The 19361-nt window shown below is 39.9% G+C and overlaps 1 protein-coding gene across 18 annotated transcripts in view; it reads right to left on the bottom strand.

Moving 5' to 3' along the window:
* The window catches only part of ZBTB20 (zinc finger and BTB domain containing 20), a 458760-nt gene that overhangs the window by 355206 nt on the left and 84193 nt on the right, over window positions 1-19361 (bottom strand). For 16 of the 18 annotated variants that reach the window (XR_004747391.1, XR_004747392.1, XM_035314837.1 and 13 more), the window contains one exon: window positions 8238-8359. The gene's annotated coding sequence lies outside the window, so the exon portion shown is untranslated. Of the gene's footprint in view, window positions 1-8237; window positions 8360-18439; window positions 18733-18791; window positions 18921-19361 lie in introns of those variants that run through there. The other 2 variants (XM_035314839.1, XM_035314840.1) reach the window with 2 other exon arrangements.

Genomic DNA, 19361 nt, shown 5'->3' with positions numbered 1-19361 from the left:
TAGAAATACAGAATGCTTTAAAAAGGATATAAGTAGTGAAGGGTTAAAAGGAGCCAGTGAACTGAAAAGAGAAGGCAGAAATACCTGCTTTCCTTGTAGCCCACCTATGGAAGTCTGGTTTTATAAGCAAATCAAAAAATCAAGCACTTTTTTCTCCTTTAAGCACATGCATGCTGTCACCTCAATCTTAAGAATAAGATCACCCTGTCTTTTTCGGCTATCTCCTGCCTCATTTATTAAACATTTTCCAGTGTTTGCAGTAAGTGAGCCGATTGATCTTACAGAAAACAGCCTCATGCTAAGGAACCACCACTCAACCTCAGACCAGGTCCATTAGGTGTACTAAGAGATGATCGGTTCCCACAGAAAAGAATGTGATCATGTAATTAAAAACTGCAAAAGTACAGGAATGTCAATTTAAGGCTGCTAAGCCAACTTCAATTCTGGCATTCACAGATTTGACATCAGATAAGCAAAGTATTCTGTCACCTTGCTTAGCTAGTGTATTTAACTCTGGATTTTTAAATAGCAAGCTGAAAAAGAGAATCTACTACATGCCAATACATCAGTGCTCTGTGGTTATCATCAGTTTGGCAGCCTTCAGGCTCAGAGAGAGAAAATTAAGAATCAAGAAGCTGATAATGGTGGTAGGTCCTCCTTATTTTCACAGAACAGCTATTATTAGGATGTTGAGCCACAGTTGACAAGAAAGGAAAAAACCTCCCTGCCACAAAGGTCACTGCTTCTTTTCAAAGCTTCATTCCAAGTAAACCATGAAGGCATAAGAACTCTTTGAAGATGCTTTAGACTATTTTACTATGGGCAAAGCCAAGTATTTTTATCTTGTATCAGATCCGTAAGCAGCGCACTCATAGCAGAAGTTCTTCCTTAAAAGTTATGCTTAATGTTAATAAAATTAAGTACAAATAGTTAAGATTCAATGAAACTTAAAAACAAACAGGAGAGGCTGCTGTAGCACAGTAACTGCGAGACAGCAAAACCTGCCTCTAACAAACTGAGAGAATGTGCACGAGATGAAGCAAAAAGGAAAAACACTAGGCAGGCTTTAAAGAGTTTGGAGCATCAGAAACACATGATTTTAACCTGCACAAATACAACAGAGGCACAGGTTCAAGGAAAATCCCTCCAAATCTGAAAAAAAAAAAAAAAACAATGACCAATTAAGCTGAATTCTTAAATGCTCGTTCAGTTTGGTGGACAGAAGTGCCTGCATCAGTTCCCAAAAACCTCTACACATGCCCACTACCCTAGACACTGACAACAGCAGTTGTGAAACAGGGAAGAGTTGGTTTAATGGCCACACAGAGAAAGTGAACTAAAACCAACAGAGTGACAGGAGGGGTCTCTGCCATCGGGAATTTTGTCATCTGTAACAACTTCAGTCAGTAAATCCCAAGAGAAGACATGCATCATCACCGATGAAACTGCGAGCACAACAGACTTGATTATTAATCAGATGCAAAGCTAAACTAACTTGACTCCTACCGGACAAATCGTCAGCAGCCTCTCTTGTGCATCTACCTGCATTTATTTGAGCCCCAAATGGCTTGCTTAGCTAAAGCTCCTGGTACAGCAGCCCTCTCTTCCACCACGAGCACAAAGACTAATTCACCATGCTGGCAGCAGAAAAAAAAACTCCCACTATTCAGCTGGTAGTGTTCATAAAAAGCAGCATCTTTACCAAGTTTTGCTCCCCAAACTCCTGCAAATGTATATATTATAAACATCCAGGTCTGGAATTTACAGTCAACAAACAGCAACACAAACAACCACCAGAGAATGCATAAACATTTGGAGGAGCAAAAAATACTCAGCCTGGCTGCACCACACACAGTGTTTATTTATCTCCGTTGCATAAGATCAATGGGAGAAGACATTCAGAACAGCTTTTTAAGCAAAGTGTCAGTCTGTGTTAGCTTATGTCAGTGGGGCTTCTTCCGAGTACTCGTGTCACCATAAGACAGGTATGCCTGCAGATAGTTTTCTTGGTCCTTTACTCCAGTCGTGGCAGCTGGGCACCAGCAAGCAGAGAGGAGAAGGGCTGCTAGCCTGATCAAGTTACTGACTTAACATTTAGAGTCTTTGCAGCTCAAGAGAAAATTGCTGTGTATTTGTAACCTGAATGCAGGTCAGTAACTTTCAAAGGTCAGGCTGAATGTTTAAGATCTTTTTGTTATTAATTCTCCCACCCCCAGCTCCCAGCTCTGTGAATGCCAACGAGCAGACTCAACTTCTATTAAGCTGTAGAGCAGTTAGCGTGCACCTCTGAAGACCAGGTCCTCAGGAAGATGCAAAACGGTTTTGCAACAATGCCACTGTCACACAAGACTTGCTTTTTAAATCAGAGATTTCTTTACTGGGGTTTCTTCATCTGTTGCTAACCCATTAGCCTAATGCCAAGGCAACTGAGTTTTCTCCATCCACTTATTTCACTTTTTAGGGATGCACGTAAACTATTTTTGCGCTATCTTGCACAAATTTACACAAGATCACAAGATTTGATGATGCTCCTTAATAACACAGATAGCTCCCCATAATACCTCGCACTTCTATAACCCCTTTAATCCAGAGATATCAAAGCACTTTGCAAACAACGCATTTGCCTTACAACAACCCTCCCACACCTCACGTTAGGTCCGGATCATTATCCATACTTCACTGTCAAGGAAAACCGAAGCAGAGTAAGATAATGCAATTTAGCAAGGTTACAAAGAAAGCGGTAAAAATTGGAGCAGAATGTGAGTTTCCTGACTTTCTAGCTCCGTGATTCATCAGAAACCCAGCCATCTGAAATAATGATAAACTCTATTGCATTTCACAATGCTTTGGGTAGATTTACATTCGTCCCACACAAATACTACACGTGGCTTATGCTATTGGCTTTGCAAGTGTCCTCTGACTATACATCATCTTTTAAGTTAGGGGATAGGAGACAAGTGGAAATACTTGTACTAACACAAAAACTTTGGTGTTTTCTGTCCAAAGGATGAAACTCCAGTTTGAAAATCTTTAGATGATAACGAAGAATACACCTAAAGCATCACTATACCTTTCAAACTAATTCCATTCTTGTGCAATTTTGGAGCCCAGCCTCCAAAAGAGGCAGAACAATAATCCAAGCGCATGACTGCTGCATTTCTGTGGGTACAGCAATCAAAGCAAGCATCTGCCTCCTGCAAGGCTGTGTGATGCCAAGGAATCACATGAAGAAGTCAGTTTTTTTTCCCCTACTGTGGTTGACTATACACACTCTCCTATTGTGTCTCATCAAAGAGCTGATGAGGGAGGAGTGGAGTGTACTGAAAGAGCAAACAGAAACGGAGCTAGGGACAATAGATGAAAGCAGAATAGCGATTCTGTGGAAATAGTTTGTGGACTGTACTACTTCAGGTCAAATTCAGATCTGAGGACAACAGACTGAGCTTTTCTGGAGCAGCACGTAGGGTAGCAGTGATCTGATTAACCATGAGCTTATGGGAAGCTTTGCATTAACTTCAGAGGATTCTGATTTGAGAGAAAAGCATCTGCACTCTCAGGACCCTGGTTTCTGGTGCACCTCCCTTTCACTTAGGGTTTTTAGGTCATATACTCCTCTATTCCAAGTACTGGACTTGATGGTGGACCATTGTCTTAGCTTTTTAACAGCGTAACAAGTTTTTGAAACCAGATGAGTTTGTGTCCACACACTTGGTAGTAAAGTGAACTTGGTTTGAGGGCCAATGTCTTGTGGAGTAATCACAATGCTGAGAAGACAATACTATTAAATTTCAGGCTTTCATGCAAGTTATAATGATGCTTTACTTCCTACCTTAAATATAATTCAAGATTTGCCATGACATCCCCTAGGTAACCAGCTGCAATGATTAATTTTTCCAAGGAAAACTTCTTTTGCACTATTGATGCAATAACCTTCTACCACTATAGGCCTTATACAGGACTAGTCTTTTGTTTTAATGACTTCAAAAATCTCTTAAGATCCTTTACCCAAGACTTTTACGAGCAAGTAGCTCTCTGCTCTGGGAATGTCATCTCCATTACTAACTGTAAAAAGTGGTGCTTATGTATCCCACACCAACACTGAAACATAATCAAATAAGGAATACTGGTTAGATATTAGACATTGAGCACAGCAAAATAGACACACTGAATCTTCAGTAATTGTCAGAAGAACGCAGCTTATTGAGAACAGATCCTGTTTCACAGGAATACAAAATTCTAATTTGTAATTTAGCACTAAAGAAGAAGAGAACATGCAGCTTAACATACATTCCACTGATAAGGCACCCTACATTCCTATGGCTTATAAAGGTATCACACTAAAAGAAATATAATTTGAATGCTCACACAGTACCCTCAGCCATACGAACATATGATCAACTGTCATTCCTGCTACATTATCAATATTCTGCTCACCAGTGCCTAAAAGTTGACTGTTCATTATATCAAACAAACTCCTTTAATTTGTTATTTTTCTGGTTATGCATCTCAGTTGCTCAAGTGGGGGCACACTCCTACCCCATCCATTACAAGACCCCTCTGTAATATATTTGCCCAAATCAGTGCACTCAAACTCCTACAGAAATTATCCAACAGCATGAGCCAGCTTGGAAAAAAAAAGTCTGCCTTGCTGTGAAAGAAGACATTACCCCACCAGAACTATCACTCTCATGGCTTTTTCTTTTTTTATTTATTTTTTTAATGGAAGCAAAAACCCCTGTCATCTCACCTACTCCTCTTTTAATAAGGAATGACTGCCGTGCCTACCCCCATCTAGAACCACCATTCACTGCCAGCACCTCTGCTCTCCTCGTGTGCTTAGAGAACAACTGATTAGCACTTTGCATAATTAACCTGATTAGCACTGTGCATAATCAAACTGATTAGCACTTTGCATAATTAAAAAGAAATAATAATAATAACAATAATAAGCAGTAGGTAATAGCAAAAGCTGCTAGTCCCATTGCCTGTTCGTTAGCTCTAGGATTAGTTCAGTGCAGCATATTTTATTTAAAACTTTTTTTAAAAAAGATGCACAAGCTCACAAGCTCCTGAGAAATAGAAGTTAAAAAAATTCTCATTTATTTTCAGATCACTGATGAAAAATATTGGTTGTTTCACATTGCAACTTAGCGTTTCTTTTGCCCCTCTGTTGTAGCTAAAGATATTTAATAGGAAGATGTCACACTAGACAGACAGCTGGTCTTATTCCCACATCTTTCTGCAGTACTGCTTTTGGATTCATTATCACAGGATATGGATGCCCCACATCCTTTAATGCATATATCCCTGCAATTGCAATATATTTTGAGCACAGGAAAGCTGTACTACCCTTTTTGTAATGATGGCCAAGGTATTAACACATGTATCCTCAAAAAGTACATACTGAATTCTCTGTCTGCCCTGAACACAGGAAGTTTGGAGAGCAACATGCAGTTATTCAGACTCCTGCCCCTAACCCTGCATCTTTCTTCACCCATTTGAATATATTCTTGTTTGCATGTGCATTCGGTGCCCTGCTCAAGAACACGTTGCAAGACAAAGCACTGTCCTTGACTGCTAGGCTCCTGTACAAACATCCCAACTGGTGTTTCAGGATTAACATAAATTCTTCAGATTTTGGGATGTGGCTGAAGTTGTACCTATAGGCCACATACTGCATGAAAACAGTCTTAAATATTTGCATCACTAGTGACTCAACCCTCCTAGGACATGCAATACCAGACAGCCTAGAAGAGCGGCGCCCCAAGTGAGTGGGTAAACCATTAATATTTTCTGTTTACTAATGTTGCCTCATACCTCCCACTCACCACAATACCCTGTGTTTCGCCTTACTTTATTAACCTCATCTTTCTCTAGAATCTTCATATTACAGCTCAGATTCTTTTTGTATTCCCATTAGAGCAATCCTCACCTTACATCTTCTGTTTGAGGTACTCTCCTCCCAGAATACCTTGAATGTTCAAGAATAATTTGAATAGAATGAAGGCATTCTCCTTCAAGAACATCCACTGCCAACCCTTCACTGTATCCTTACAACGACCTTGCCTACACTTCCCATCATGAAGCAGACACACGTTGCAGCTCCTCCACTGATGGCTCAGAAAGCACAGTTGGGACATAGAGCAACCAGGGAGTCAAGCTCCTTCTGAGTGATCACCCCATCTGCCCTGCAGCTGTCTAGACAGGAATTGCTGCCTCTGGACTGTATGTGGCTCAGATGCAGCACATTGAATAGACCTGTCCTAGAACAATGACAAAAATTCCCCATTGTGCTATAGTTTCTCTCATAAATGTTCTCATAAAATAAACCAATGAGAAACTGTGGGGGGAAAGAGTAATAAAAGAGCATCTTGTCATAATTAACTGGAAATGTATTACTCATGCACAGGGGCCTCTCCATCACCCCATGCAAAAGAACCCACATGAACAGCAAAGGGTGCAGAGCTAGTTCTTCTTTTCACAAGTTGTTTAGTTTCTGAAAAGTGTTGCTGTAGAGATTTTTCAAGTCCAAATGTTCCTGGGGAAGGTAGTTCCAGTAATTCTGGGAAGGAAGCCAATCCCTTGGCTTTATGTGTAAATATTTAAACAACATTGTTTTTATATACATACATTTATACACATATACATATATGTCTTTAGACTTCCAGACTTGCAAAACATGAACTGAAAAAATATGCCAAAGTATAGTTATCGGCTCGCTTGCCTGAACCATGACAACTGACCATCAGAAACAAAATACAGTACCGACTTCAAGATAATTGAGCCATGTTGTCTGTGTATACTAATCTGCTCAAACAGAAGAGTGGACAGCTCAGAGCTGCAGATTCTAAGGTGCAGAGATTGAAGTCTTAAAATTTATCTCCTTAAAAGTGGCAAGAGCATAAGATTCATCAATTTTAAGCCTTTCAGAGCCTAGATGGATGCTGAGAGCTCCACCCACAAGTGTGGGTTCTCCAGCCTTTAAGGACACAAAGCTTCACGTTGCCAGCATTTTAGTGCTCCAAGCTGCAACTTCATGTTTAGAAGAAAGTCACTGCTGTTTTAGGCTTGAATCAGGTTCATACTTCAAAAGGGATTACCTGGTAGAAAATTCCATGAAAAAATGGAAACATACCTGGTGTTGAGATTTAGTGAACAATGTGGAAAAAATACTTTAAAATTGTTGAGGAGGAAGTTGACAAAATGAAGGAAGATGATTTAGTGAGCATAAGGCAGACAGTCAGGGCATATGATGAATAAATCAATCCATGAATATAAAATTTACCACATGGACTCCACCTGTATATGCTCAGTAAGCAAAAACACACCCTAATACAAAGTACATGCATGTAAATGCATAGCTGTATGATTTAAAGAAATCAAACGTTATTTATGAACACAGTAGTTGTGTCATTTCAATTACGTATACATGCAAAGAACAGCCAGTGAGTTTTAAGATCACAGAAGTATACATACAAAAACACAGAGAAGAAAGGACCAAGAGTAGCACAAGTCTTTTAGAAAATATTTTAATGGCTTTACAAAAAGCCCTGACCCAAAGTTTGAGGGTTTTTTGCAATCTTACATTTTCTATTGCAAAATACACCTGCTTTCTTTTCTCCTCCCCCCCCAACTAAATATTTCTTCCATCTAATGACTCTCTTTATTAGACAGCATCTAATTTGCATACATTTACATACAATTTAACTGCTAGCTTGTGAGAACAAAGAAATGGCTCGGTATTGTACTGAAGGACAATACTCAGAAAAGGAAGGTATAAAATCCAGCTAGCTCGGTGGCTGTGTATTCTCTTTGTTTCAGAAATACCAGGATTTTTAAACACACCACTTAAAGGGTGAAAAAGATTATTTCATCAAACAATGAAAAAAGATACAGCGCAGCTCCCTTTTAACACATTCTCTCTCTGGCCTGGTTAATGGGATTTAAGGGTCCAAGATTTCTTTGCTTTCTTCTGTTTCCTTTATTAGAACTGATGGATTTAATTCTGTCACATATTTTACTTCATATTTTATTCCTATAACAATCTATGCTGAAGTTCAGCTCCAATGCTAATTCAATACTATCTTCCTTTCCTTACTGTCAGCCTGGAACAGGACTGAATGATCTTTGATGGGCACGAAGTAGTCTGCCCTCAATGCCCAGTGCTAATGGATTTTAGAGAGAGTCTGCCAGAATTTTACCTTGTGGCAACAACTATAGAGATAATGAAAACTTACCATGTAGCTGACTGGGAATCAACAGGAAGGGAAGCAGGGCAGAGCTCCACTTGTGAGAACAGGGAGGGACTGTGGTCAGAGTAAATGCAGGATGCAAGGGATGTATCAAGCCCCCTAGTTCCCTGGAAGAAGACGAGAAAAAGATCTTTAAGATGTCACAAATGCAAAAGCCTTTAGAAACAGTTGGCAGAAACTCCAATACAGGCCCTACCAAAAGGGCAACACGTCAGCAAAAGCTTTTTCTCCATAGGCTTTGCAGTGGGAGTACCAATTGCAGAGAATGGCTATAATTCTAATCCATGTGGAAGTGACATAAAAGTTTTGCAGGAAAAAAAAAAGCATGATTTCAGGCTGCATGCTGCACATTTCCATGTCCCCTCAGACGTGCAAAACCCAGCAAAGCACAACAGTCTGCCATTTGTTGCAGCCTTCACAGCAGCTAGCATCGCTGCCCAAGTCTCCTCAGCAGCGTACTCAAGGACTTGTGCTCAGCAGGCCGCTCAATGCCTGTTTTTCGAAAGGCAAAATACTGACATTCAATAGTAGAAGGCCGGGGGGGAAGAGAAAAACCCATCACTGGCACATTATATGAACCTGTCCTACAGAAACACAGCAGGTGTAGCCCTTTTTAGTATAGGCAGCCCTATTGAAATCTACTGGAACAAGGCATGGTAACAAGTACTAGGCCAAGCCTAGTACTGTGCTGTGGTAGTTACAAGCTGTGGTATTTAGCATTCAGCAATCATCTGCTTGGTTCATTTCGCCCCAGCCACAGTTTTACAGGCCCAGCAGAAGGCCCAGGGTTAACGTGGCAGGCGTTCTCACACCAGTGGCACAGGGACACCGCAGCAGAAGACAGGATCTGCATTGCAAGCTGTACATAGAGGAAACTCGTACTGATGCTTCCCTGATGTGCCTCACTGGCACTCAAAATACATTATAGATTATTTGCAGACAAATTTTAATTTAAAGCTGGCTGAAATGTTAATGAAGTTTTAGCTGTTTTTCAAAGGGGAGAACTCCCTACTGCTTACAAAAAAAAAAAAAAAAAAAAAAAAAGCCTACCGCTTCCTGCCTGCTCATCTTCTAATGGCACATAGCAACCAAACCCAATAAAAGAAATTAATCAAGCCTTCAAATCATTTTCCCCTTTTCAAGGATGGAAAGGTTGAGGTGTGCGATCTTCAGAAGTTCTGATGCATACCAAAATGCTGGTTTTAGCAAACAGTGAAGAAAGTAAATTCCAAAGCCAAAGTTCCTTTAACTCTCATATCTTGTACTCACGGCTTACATTGCTGAAACCATTGGGTTATTATTTCCAGAATCTTACCAGTGTTGTTCCACTGCAATCTGAGCCAATTTAAATTGCAGCTGCAACAATCTCAGCCTTCCCTCTCATTTTTTTCTCTCCTGGACACATGTGCCTGATCCCATCCTTGAGCCAGAACTGGGTAACTGGTTCAGGGGGCTTTCAGATGAATTAATATTCCTTTTTCATGTTTTCAGCCAAATCAACCTCCAGTGGCAGTTCAACATCCAGTCATGACATTTTGGGGTTAGAGCTAAGGAGGCAGCAGGACTGTACAAGTGAAGGAACAACGGAGAGGCCTTGATGTCAATCAGTTTAAGTTACTGTGGATCTACATCTTGAGAAGTCCAGAGCTGCTTTGGTATGGTGTGGAAGAAAGGCTCCTATCACATAGCTGGAAATCAAAGCAATCATGGCTTTGCAGGTAGAAAAAAATGCCACCACCTCACATGCTAACCTAAAATAAACTGACGGGCTATACAGATCATGCAGAACAGATGCGGCGTGCTTTTGATGAAAAATAGCTTGAGATAATGGTGCACTGCTACAATCTGCACCAGGGGCAATTTCCAAGTGGCAGATTGAATTAGCCTCAAGTGACATGCATTACAGTAATGCTTCCCTGAGGCAATAAGGCAAGGTCCCACATTCAAAAGGGAAGAATTGAGCTTTCTTGCCAACGGCAAATGATAAAGCGCACGATTAAGAACCACTGTTACTAGGACATCCAGAAGCTCCTGGAAATCCTTCAAGGACTTCAGAAAATACATTTGGAAATAGAGAGCAGGAATTTTCTTTTTCATCTGCAGTTATGATATTAGGCATCTCTTGCTACTTTCTCAGTGCACAACCATTAATTCCAGCGAGAGTGGAATCTAAGCTTTCTAACACCATCATTTCTGAAGTCACTCTGCCACAGCAGTTGTGGGATATAAATCTGGATTTCAGGTGAATACAGAAGACATTGCAGTCCAAATCTCCTCCTTTAGCTTGTTTGCTCCATGGGTAACAACAACAATATTAAATCCTATGTGAGAGAGATCCTATGGCAGCAAGTAATCACCCAACACTATCATCCACAATTTCTTCAGGAGAAGGAGTGACTAATGAACAACTTGACCAGCCAGTTAACATCCATAGATGATTCATCATCTTGGAAATTACAGTGGCTGAGAAAACAAGAAGAATCAGTGTGGATACCTGATCATTAGTTCAAGAACCAATACCACCTTTTCAGTACTGGAGGCAGTCAGAATTTTCATACCTCAATTGCAACCAGGCCTCAAGGGCGGAATACCAGATCAGACATAAGAACTGGTGGCTTTTTTCCTTCCACAACAATGAAATAATACCTTCTTATGCAGCGTTATGTAACAGCACACATGATTCTGAAGCAATGGCATCCACACAACTAATTATTTTTATTGCAGTATTATATATGCTCTGAAGAGAGCTGTAGTTACCCTATCAATCATGAACAGATGCACAGGTTGTTACACAAATTTTATACACGTTCCAGTTTTGTGACCAATATGATAGCTTGGCTGGTTTACCAACAGGAGACTGCTGTTTTCTTTCAGCTGCCCATAGGATATGGCTTCCTGCTAACAATACAACCCAGTCAGGCGTATATTCTTGCTATAGTGTTTCTGAATATTTCTTTCTATAAAAGAATGGTCCACTGGAAGACATGCATACACATTAATGTATGCATATGCATACATCTATAAAATACTTCTGTAAATACTTGTAATTAACACCTAATTGCAACAGTATCATTACCTCATCATCACAATTGTTTGATTAAATGAATTATTTTCTCCAATTTACAACAGTGCCTACATCAGCTTTGGCGGTCATTAAAACAATGAGGAGAACCTAAGAATTTTAAATGATGCCAATATTTGAATGCTTTCTATTCGAGTGTTCTTGATTGGTTTAAGTAGCATATTACCACAACATCAGCCTCAAATTTTATCTTCACTCTAACAATTCTTCTTGGAACTAGAAGTAGGTGAAGCAAATTGTTCATCAGATTTTTCCCATTCTTTTCTTCTGTTGTTACATACTCCACTGAAGCAGAGAGATGAAAGTATAAAAGTTGGTGTAAGCAGAAGAATAATTCAGTGAAAAGTAGCCCCTCTTGTACCTAATTAAATTCTGGCATTTATGAATTTCCACTTTTTTGCACATAGCTGTCTCATTACATTTTGCGTTACACATTATGGGTGGGATTAGCAACAGGAACAATGGTGTGATTCGCTTTCCACTAATATCATGGTGAAGCAGTTCTTGCTGAATCCATCAGCAGCACATTCAGGCCAGCTTCACAAGCTTTTGAAAATCCTCCCCCTTCCCCACCTACCTGCAAAGTGGGGAGAACCAGAGGTACAACACAAAAAATTCCACCAGCTTGTGCCTGAGCAGCAACAAGTTGCAGCTTGTACAATTCTGTCAAGATAGAGATGCTGAGAATTCCCTTCTAAATACAAACAATATTTCAGAAGCTAGCAAGTTCTTCTAAACATTCGCTTTGACTTGATAAATTTTATTAAATACAATTTGCCCCAGCAGCATTTTAAAACATGATAGCTAGAGCATGAACAGGTCATTTTTACACACACAAGTAAAATCTATCTGGTTGTGTATAGAGCATAAATTATACATGCAGGCCCATACACCCTGAGATAACAAAATTACCCAGCTTGCACACCAAGCAAGTCAGAAACTGTGTAGTCACAGATACCAAAGTCATGCCCAAGCCAATCAGTCCTGCAAAGCAGCTGCTATCTCAGTTGCTCATTAGTTCACCAGAATACTGGCCACGACCAAAGGCTTCAGGCTGGCTTACAGCATGCACTGGACAGCATTGGGTCTGCTTTCAAAATCCTGCACACACACAACCATGGATGAATACTATCAAAGGGAAGGGGTAGTACAGAACCCTATTTTAAAGTTTTGCTCAAAACATGATTTATTTTTTTAAAACACTGAAGAGAAAACCCTTAATCTTCAATACTACATAATAACAGAATCATGCTGTTTTGTGGCAGAATGCTAAGTTTCATTTTCAGCAGGAAAAAAAGAGTGTATAATAATTTTCCTGATTTAGATGGGTTTTAGGTCAACCTTAGCTACATACAAATGAATGTTTTGTTCAAATTACAGGGTAATTTTAATTAGGACACCCTGTTAGACATCCTGTTGTTCTATTTAATGGACTTTCTCAATTATGAGAAGAAACACCTCCCCATCCACCCGTGATTCAAGTTAAGGTAAAGATTATGCTAACTAAATATACAAAGATAAAAGATATTTATCTTGCATTAGTTCTTTTTATTTCTCTTGGTCTTTATTTGGCAACTTCTATATTAAAAGGGCAGAGTTCAGAACTCAGCACCCATTAAACACCTGTTTAAAAAGCACTTGAAGCACTGGAAACAGCCAAATATGTCCCAATTAAGCGGAAACGTTGGCACTGCTGTCCCAAGTACGGAACACCCATTGCCATTTGCTCTCATTAAGTTAAACAGGTTTCTTGGGACATAGCTGAATTCCTGATTACATGCATTGCAAATGGATGGAGAACACCAGAACAATAACATTTAATTCAGCATAGCCTTCTGTCCGGTTGTTGAGCACAGTATTTCGGGAGAAGCGGCTGAAGCTTTGGGAAGCGCCCAAGAGTTACATGCTGGGTACAACATAATTCACTCTTCTGTCAAGGAACTCCTGGTTGACCTGAGAGAACCAGGCCTGGGTTTCTTCTCAAAAGCACTCCATGAGATTAAGAGCCAACTCCCTTTTCTCAGCATTTCTTCCTCTGTGCCTGGTATTAGTTTGACTGTCTTACACACTTTCATTTGTTAGTTAGAAGCATGATATGCTACCTTTTATATTCACTCCAATGTTAAATCAGTCACCGACTGCTTGATTTCACACGTTTATGAGTTCAGTGATGGAATGACAAGCCCAGAAAATAAAGGCTTTGTTCATAGATCAGACGCAGTACTGCAAGTTTTCAAAATATTTTTGTCAACATATTTTAAGACTCTTCCAAAGGGACCAACTGCATGGCTAACAGAAGAATCTTGTCTCTACCATCCATTTAACCTCCTGGCCTCTGTCAAGGATGCAGACATGCTTGCCAATAAGTGACAAAGTCAAGTGGTCTTTTTCCAAAAACTCAACAATACATTTCAGGGCAGTGCCACTAGAAACCCACTAGACAGAATCAGAGCAGAGTAGCAGTGATTAAAAAGTATGTCTGAAATGGTTCTAATATCCATGTTCAATCCTCTATAATCCCACTTCATTATCAATTTATTAACTTCCTTTGTTGTCCTTTCTGTCACACTCCTGTGCTACTCACTAATATATCTTAGTTTTTAAGGTGCTTTACTCCATAAGCACAAAAAGCTAGCATACATGGCATAAAATTGATCAGTCAACTGTATCCAAGTAAAGGATGTACAGTCTCTAAACTGATACCTTAAAATTAGAGTTATTAAAAAAAAAAAAAAAAAAAGGATGGTTTAGCACTATATACACACACAACTTAATTTACAACTCATATAGCTGGGATGTTAGCAGGATAAAAAAAAACTATTTTTCTCTTCAGTTTTGCCACACAGACTTCATATAAATCCTGTTGGTTTTCTAGTACCTTTTGTACTTAGTGTAGAATTCACAATTATTTAGCGCCTACATTCTTAAGTAAACTTCAGTACAAGAAAAAACATTCTGGGAATATAAGATATCAGCTAGCAATAGCTACTGACCTAAAACTATATATATTTTCAAGACAACCATAAGAGTGGCAGATGCTTTCTTGTTCTGGCTGGCTACAAAAGGCACCAAGAAATCCTAAGATAGACACTTGCATACTTACTCTTTGCTTGTCCTCTCCCCCCCCCCCACCCCCCAATAACAAGTATTTTTGCATACAAACAACACTTTTCTGATTTGCTATTGCTCTTTATTTAGATATCCATGGGTGCTATATTCACTGCAGTCTCAAGAACAGTTTCCCTTCCATATTCCTACTGATCTCAACAAGAACACTGGGCACCAAAAACATCTGAAAGCAATAAATACTCTATGTTGTGAATAAATTAATGGAGAATAAATACGTGTTGCTGCTTATAGAAAAAATGCTTTACAGCAATCTTCCTAAAAGTTGATGGCCATGGTACTTACTAAGGCTTAAATTAAGAAATGGCTAACTTCCCCTCTTACAATTGGGGGCTGACATATTCAGTAGAAGGTATGTGTAGTTGCAGCACTTCCAGACTACAAAGAGCTGTATGTGCTGTCACTACGAATGAGTGTTTTTATTGGTAGACCTTTTTTTTTTTTTAGACAGTAACCAGAAGGGAGTAAGGAAGTAGGAACACAGGTACAAACAAACAAACGAACAAAAAGCAAGCCCCACTACAGATCCCTACAGCACATGGGAAAAATCAAGTGATGACATCACTTTACTGGGTCTGTCAAAGTGATTCCGGGTTGATTGGATCACTGGTTTTCATCTTCTTCTGCAGCTCTGTTAGACAATTATCAAAACTGTTTAGCAGCGTCACTTTCACAGAGGCTGATAAACCACCTTGTATTACTTGTACCTAAGCACACTAGGCAACTTGAAAGCAAGTTTTACTACATCTAAAGCAGTAGTATTCCATGCTGTAGGAATAAAGAGCACCTGCTCTGCAATACAGTTATTGAAAGAGTGAAAACAATTCTTGCCATACATTTCAACTGGCTTTTCACTTCTGCTGAAAGGGAAGCGTATATCTAACCATAAATAAGTTGCTGCTAGACCCTTCGATGCCTCAGCTCCCCAGAACAAAGGGACCTGCAGATTGATGCTTCAGCTCTGGAATATTCCAAGGGAGGAAAGACTTGGCTTATATCACAGATACCTACAGGCAAATCACATCATCTATTTATACTTGATATAAATAAGAGATATAGGTTAAAAGGAGCGAAAGAAACAGCTTTTGACTTCTAACTGCATACAATAGCAGCTTTTAAGGCAGGCATGACCATGTATCCAAGCCCTAGGAATAAGTGGTAACACCCAACAGGTGGGGGGGGGGGGGGGGCAAGAGAAAGATGGGAGGTACTGGAATAGGCTAATACTTTCTGCAATACAGAAGCCTACCCAAATATTTACAGCCAAAGAAATAAAGTAAGAGTTCATAATTACACTCATAGTAGGAAATACACTCTTTCTTACTATCAGGACCCCACAATGGAGCAGCACCTTTCAAGACAAAGTGCAGAACTGCAGTCTCGAAACAGAAACTAAAGTAATGAAAGAAAGGAGCGTGAAGTGAGGTGTTGGAAGAGCAGGGAAGACAAAAACAGATGGAATTAAGAATCCAGGTACAGCCCTTACTGCTCAAGCAGGGCTGCAGGGAGTTAAGAAAAAAGGAGAGAGAGGCACATAAACTTTATGCACAAAGTGAGGGGAAGTCAGTGGAGGGATATATTACAAAAATTAATCTTTCAATATGCCATCTTGCAATATCATATTGAAAACCACACCACTGTGTGTTGTTACTGTATTTGACCAAGTGCACCATCGTGTTTAATTTGAACTTTATGATAAATCACATGATACAGGAAGGCAACCAAGTGACTCACAGTCCCCTTTGAAATCTTACCCCATTAAAACTTAGATTGTAGCAGCAACACAGTAACCAAAACCTACTGACACTACACTGTAGGAAGGGAACAGAAATATTGGAAAGCACATCCCCGGACTATTTGGTCATTTGTTAGACATGAACAGTAACTTCCCTGTGCCAGCAGTTACTGTTGGACTAAGCAGTAGATAAATTTGATGTGTGCATCTGATACAGCAAGCCACAGGCTGCCCAATTTTCTAAGGAGTGCACAGACACTCTGCACACCTGAGCACGATTAAGTCTTACTGCTTATGAAGAAGAGTCTGTATTGGCAGGGTATTCATTGGCTTGAAGGGGAGGGAGGCAGTTGGAGGAGAAGCACAAACCTGTTTCTGCTCACTACCACCAACATTACTGCAGGCACCAGTAATGAGGTGGACAGGCTAGAAGGGAAACGGGATATAGACTAGGAATGCTTTATCAGCTGCAAGACCAATGCTGGTTTTGGCACTACTTCCACTCTAGTGAGTTATGGGGAGAGGAAAACAAACAAACAAACAAACAAACAAAAAAAAAAAAAAAAAAAAAAAAAACACCATCCAAGCAGGTGCTAGCAAGCTGAGACCACATGATGCCAGCTACAGCTGCTTCAAACTGATTCAGTTACATCTGCCTGAATAGTCCCAGGACATTGAATCCACTGAAGAGAACCACAGGTTGAAGGGAGACCCAGTTTTGGGGATTTTGACACTCCATTAAATTAAGGTGGAAGTCCCCCCAGTTGAATTCAGGAGAGGAAATTCAGGCACAGTCTGAAGCACATGGACGTACAGTCTAGGATAAGATGGAAGCTGGAAGATAGCAGATGCAGAACACTGGAATACACAGCAAAAGCCCTTTGGAAAGAATGCCTTAACATTTTCCTGAAACAGCCTGACAGCACTGCCTTGTTTCCCAAAACACTGGGTGCAGTACATTTGCTCGAACATGCTCTTGGGATTGGGACTTCACTCCAAACCTTGTTTGTACAAAAAGGGGCCAAGCAGCTGGGAAATTCTGGAGTGTAGTGTGTCCTCATTAGCTCCCATCTGCCATCAGAACTCAGCTCATGGCAAGTTTGGCTAAGTCCTGGTGTTCTCAGGTCCAAATCTGGGTCAGTTTTAATTACACTATACAGAATTCAGTGTGCAGTTTTTAAATCCTTATTATACAGTGCAGAAGAACGGGCAGCTCTCCAACTAATCAATTTTTTAAAAGTACATATATAAAAATTTTAAACCAGGCTAGACAGACAGTGGGTGGAAGAGGAAAAAAAAAGTATAAGCGAGTACAGGGGTGAGTTAAGAGAACTGTTAAAGAAAGTGGGTCACCAGCAAGTTCTGCCTTAAAACTTCAAGGAAAGTGGAAAAGAAAGAAGAATTTTATTTTTTTTTTTAAGACACTACAACTGATGCGCAAGATGTATACAATTAGTACTTGTTTTAGCATCAGCATGAGTTACGCACAACAATGCTACAGCCAGATCACAATGAAGGAAAAAAAAGACTCTTGTGGCTATAGGACCACATAGCAGGCATTGGCTGACCTATCCCTACATGTTTTAACAGTTGCATTGCCTGGACTGAAAAAAATCTTTTCCCCTACGGGCAGATACAAAGATCATGGCCTTTACCCTCCAGTTATAGAAAAGGTGCGGTGGTTAGTTCAACAGGATCCTTGAACGTGATAATGAACTGTCGTTTATTACTCTAAAGCCTTACACATTTAGAGTTTTTTGCCTAGTCTAATTGCTATTTATTTCCCCTTTTTCTATGCCCTCAAATAGCCATCAGCCAGGTCAGGACTTGAAAAGAGCTTTGCTTGCCAGGTTGCTGGCAAACAAAATAATAGGAGGAACAGAGAATTGCATGTTTTTCACTGAACAGACACTTGGGATAGGATAACACGCCAATTCTTATCTGTGTAAATTGGGCTAAAATCTACTCTTAAAGTCAACAACCAGAATCTACCGTTCAGAATCTTTGTCAGATGCAAGGGAGCAAACACGAGTCCTCAGTGACAGCTACATACATAAAGGTAGTTCAAGAATGGAGAAGGATGATCAAGGAGCAACGTAAATCGCAATGAAATGATATATGCTTGTTAGAAAAGTATAATATTCTGCCATCCCTCTACACAAAAACTAAACCTTCAAAGAACTTCAAGACTGCATTAACCATTTCTGTGAACAAATTCCTGTTAAAGATTTTCTCTTCATATACCTTGTGAAGAATCGTCAAAGCCATTGTTTTACAGCTACAGCATAAGAGAAGCACAACACAATTCTGCATTCTCCTTTTAAAGTAAATTTTCAGCTAGTAACTCTTCCACACATCTCCAACTGATAGGTGAGCCTAGTATATCCTTCCACATTTCAGAAGTACACTGCTGACTATTTCAAGATCAACAAGAGCTACAACACTAAGGTAATGCTTTTTTTTTTTTTTTTTTTGAAAGAAAGCTTTTTCTTTATTGTAACCCCTCTCCCTCACACATCTGTAATACATGAAAACCCACAGATCAAACATACATTATGCAACGACCCAAGCAGAAATCAAAGACATAAAACCATACCACAAGAGCATTACAGACTTCAGCATCGCCAGCTTCTCCATTATGATAGCAGGTCTCAACCGTTGGAGGGCTTTTTGCCCATACCACCTGACTGGTCTTGACCTCCAACAATCCCCACCTGGGCCCTCTTGTATTAATTAGGACAATTAGCCTCACCCTTTCTGGGATAATTGTCAATTTAGTTGAGCTGATACCAAAAAGTGGATTAAAAAAAACAAAAAAACAAAAAACCCTAAGTCTGAAGCCAAAAGTGGAGGGACAAGAAAATTATCCCATGCAAATCTAAGTGTCTGATTTTTTTTAGCAGAACTTTTTGCTGTGAAGTGTTTGTGTAGAGCAACAGGGTAACAATGTGCAGGAGAACATTAACATCACAAATGCCAGTAAATTTAGCCTGGGCATTATCATTGCATCATTCTTGTAACAGAGGAAAAATTTGAGTGCCCCAATGTGTGCTTCGACTACGTTCTCTTTTAAAGCCATGACGGTGCAGTCAGGCATGTTTGATGGACTCTGGAAGACATGACCCTCAGTGTCAAGGCAGAATAGACAACCTGTAACTACACGCAA

This window comes from Oxyura jamaicensis, chromosome 1 (genome assembly GCF_011077185.1).
Source record: "Oxyura jamaicensis isolate SHBP4307 breed ruddy duck chromosome 1, BPBGC_Ojam_1.0, whole genome shotgun sequence".
Classification (NCBI taxonomy): domain Eukaryota; kingdom Metazoa; phylum Chordata; class Aves; order Anseriformes; family Anatidae; genus Oxyura; species Oxyura jamaicensis.
The sequence above is the reverse complement of the archived record's forward strand: the minus strand, read 5'-3'. Positions and strand labels throughout refer to the sequence as shown.